Genomic DNA, 3,430 nt, shown 5'->3' with positions numbered 1-3,430 from the left:
CGCCTGCCGATGCAGGGGACACGGGTTCGTGCCCCGGTCCGGGAAGATCCCACATGCCGTGGAGCGGCTGGGCCCGTGAGCCATGGCCGCTGAGCCTGCGCGTCCGGAGCCTGTGCTCCGCAACGGGAGAGGCCACGACAGTGAGAGGCCTGCGTACCGCAAAAACAAAAAACAACAAAAAAAGAATGAGATCATCAAATTATAATGATGAAACGGGACTCCTAAGTTTTGCAACCATAACTGTATGCTGTTCCCAGAATGAGGATGTTTTAATTCAAGAATTCCTTAAATTTAGAGGTCTAGGAGGCAACTGTTCTATAAAGGAGAGGGATAGCAGTACTATTTAAAATAAATGTCAAGCCCTTGGCAGCCTTTTTTTTTTTTTCCTTAGCAGCTTTTTGATAACATATTTACTGACAGTTGGAGATCCTCCTGACATTAGTTTTATGAGATAAAATCTACCATCCCCCCAGCTGCAGGAGCTGCAGGTCAAGTTCACTGAGGGAGAGTGCGTGCTCACTCACGGAGCTAGCCGACAAGGTCTTCAAGCTGCAGGTCGAGCTGGAACAATGTGATGGTTCTTCTCACGCAGTCAGACAGCAAGTCCAGTAAGCTCACCAAGGACTTCTCTGCTCTGGAGTCATGGCTGCAGGACACGCAGGATCTCCTGCAGGAGGAGAACACGGCAGAAGCTGAGTCTGAGCACCAAGCTGAAGCAGGCAGCAGGAGCTGCAGGTCAAGTTCACTGAGGGAGAGTGCGTGCTCACGGAGCTAGCCGACAAGGTCTTCAAGCTGCAGGTCGAGCTGGAACAATGTGATGGTTCTTCTCACGCAGTCAGACAGCAAGTCCAGTAAGCTCACCAAGGACTTCTCTGCTCTGGAGTCATGGCTGCAGGACACGCAGGAGCTCCTGCAGGAGGAGAACACGGCAGAAGCTGAGTCTGAGCACCAAGCTGAAGCAGGCAGAGGATGAGAAGAACTCCTTAAAGGAGCGGCTGCAGGAGGAGGAGGAGGAGGAGGAGAAGCGGCACCTCGAGAAGCAGATCGCCACCCTGCGCGCCCAGGTCACCGACAAGAGGAAGAAGATGGAGGACGGCGTGGGGTGCTTGGAGACAGCCAAGGAGGCCAAGAGGAAGTTCCAGAAGGACCTGGAGGGGCTGAGCCAGCGCTAGGCGGAGAAGGTGGCCGCCTACGACCAGCTGGAGAAGACCAAGACGCGGCTGCAGCAGGAGCTGGACGGCCTGCTCGTGGCCGAGGAGGAGACCGTCTCCAACAAGTCTATGGAGGAGCGCAAGTGGGCAGAGGCGGAGAACCGGGAGAAGGAGAGCAAGGCGCTGTCTCTGGCCCGGGCTATGGAGGAGGCCATGGGGCAGAAGGTGGAGCTGCAGCGGCTCAAGCAGGTCCGCATGGAGATGGAGGACCTCATGAGCTCCCAGGACAACGTCGACAAAAGCGTCCACGAGCTGGAGGAGTCCAAGCGGGCCCTGGGGCAGCAGGGGGAGGAGATGAGGACCCAGCTCAAGGAGCTGGAGGATAAGCTGCGGCCGCCAAGGATGCCAAGCTGCGGCTGGAGGTGAACCTGTAGGCCATGAAGGCCCAGTTCGAGTGGGACCTGCAGGGCTGCGACGAGAAGAGCGGAGGGGAAGCAGCAGCCGGTCAGACAGATGCGGGAGATGGAAGCCGAGCTGGAGGATGAGAGGAAGCAGCGCTCCATGGCCGTGGAGCTTGGAAGAGGCTGGAGATGGACCTGAAGGACCGGGAGGCCCACATCGACTCGGCCAACAAGGACCGGGACAAAGGGCTTCCCTGGTGGCGCAGTGGTTGAGAGTTCGCCTGCCAATGCAGGGGACACGGGTTCGAGCCCTGCTCTGGGAAGATCCCACATGCTGCGGAGCAACTGGGCCCGTGAGCCACAACTACTGAGACAAGAGAGGCCGCGACCGCGAGAGGCTCGCGCATCGCGATGAAGAGTGGTCCCCGCTCGCCGCAACTAGAGAAAGCTCTCACACAGAAATGAAGACCCAACACAGCCAAAAATAAATAAATAAATAAATAAATTTAAAGACAGAAATCTATAAAATTAAAAAAAAAAAAAAAAAAAGAACCGGGACAAAGCCATCAAACGAACCGGGACGAAGCTGAAGGCCCAGATGCCTGCAGGAGCTGGAGGACACTGACGACTCCCGCGAGGAGATCCTGGCGCAGGCCAGGGACAACGAGAAGAAGCTGAAGAGCATGGAGGCCGAGGTGATCCAGCTGCAGGAGGAGCTTGGCAGCTGCCGAGCGTGCCAATCGCCAGGCCCAGCAGGAGCGGGATGAGCTGGCTGACCAGAGGGCCAACAGCAGCGGCAAAGGTGCCCCGGCGCTGGAGGAGAAGCGGCGCCTGGAGGCCGGCATCGCGCAGCTGGCGGAGGAGCTGACGGAGGAGCAGGGCAGCACGGCGCTGGTGAACGACAGGCTGAAGAAGGCGAACCTGCGGATCGACCAGATCAGCGCCCATCTGAACGCGAACGCGTGGCAGCAGCTGCAGCGCCAGAACAAGGAGCTCCAGGTCCAGCTGCAGGAGGTGGAGGGCACTGTCAAGTCCAAGTGCAAGGGCTCCATCGCCGCCCTCGAGGCCACGATCTCACGTCTGGAGGAGCAGCTGGACAACGAGACCAGGGAGCGCTAGGCGGACAAGGCGCCCACCCGCCTGAAGCAGCTCAAGCGGCGGATGCAGGAGGCCCAGCAGGCTAATGCCTCGCGCCGGAAACCGCGGCGCGAGCTGGAGGACGCCACGTAGACCCTGGACGCCGTGAACCCAGCTCGCTCAACAACGAGCTCAGGCGTGGGGACCTGCCGTTTGTCGTGCCGGCGACCGCTCGGACGAGTTGGTGGACGGCAGAGCCGATGGGGCTGAGGCCAAAGCGGCCGAATACACACTTCTTCTCCTGCTGCCCGAGACGGACGACAACGACGACTCCACCTCCCCTTCCCAGCCTCCGCAGCATCCCTTTCTCCCTCCGGGGACTGCTGTGACTGTGACTCCACCTCGTGCCCCCAGGCCAGGGGACCTCAGGCCTCACCTCCCCGCCCATCCCCCCAGGCCTCCTTGAAGGGCTTTCCGGCTTCCTCTGCTGCGGCCACTCCTGCTCCCCTCCCACCCCCGCCCCCAATCTGATACCAAAGAGTCGGAGACCTGGGCCCTGGCCCAGGAGCAGAGTCCCCCGCAGGGTCGCCCCCCAATCCCTTGCCACAAAGCACAGGATGGTGAGGTGAGGAGGGCAGGCCTCCGGGGATGGGCAAGAGACTTTCCTAAGAGTCTAGTTTTCTTCAGACTATGGAGTTTTGCTAGCCCGACGCCCCAGAAGAGTTGTCACCTTCCCCCGCCTCCGCCACCCTCTCCCTTCTTTGCTGTTGGCAATCACACGCGGTGACCTCCCACCCTCTA

The 3,430-nt window shown here is 59.7% G+C and overlaps 1 pseudogene; it reads left to right on the top strand.

Moving 5' to 3' along the window:
* Window positions 1-574: 574 nt before the first annotated feature.
* LOC112067511 (myosin-9-like) lies at window positions 575-3,095 on the top strand (annotated as a pseudogene).
* Window positions 3,096-3,430: the final 335 nt, after the last annotated feature.

The sequence above is a fragment of the Physeter macrocephalus genome, chromosome 12, assembly GCF_002837175.3.
Source record: "Physeter macrocephalus isolate SW-GA chromosome 12, ASM283717v5, whole genome shotgun sequence".
Lineage (NCBI taxonomy): Eukaryota > Metazoa > Chordata > Mammalia > Artiodactyla > Physeteridae > Physeter > Physeter macrocephalus.
This window is presented reverse-complemented; position numbering and strand designations above follow the sequence as displayed.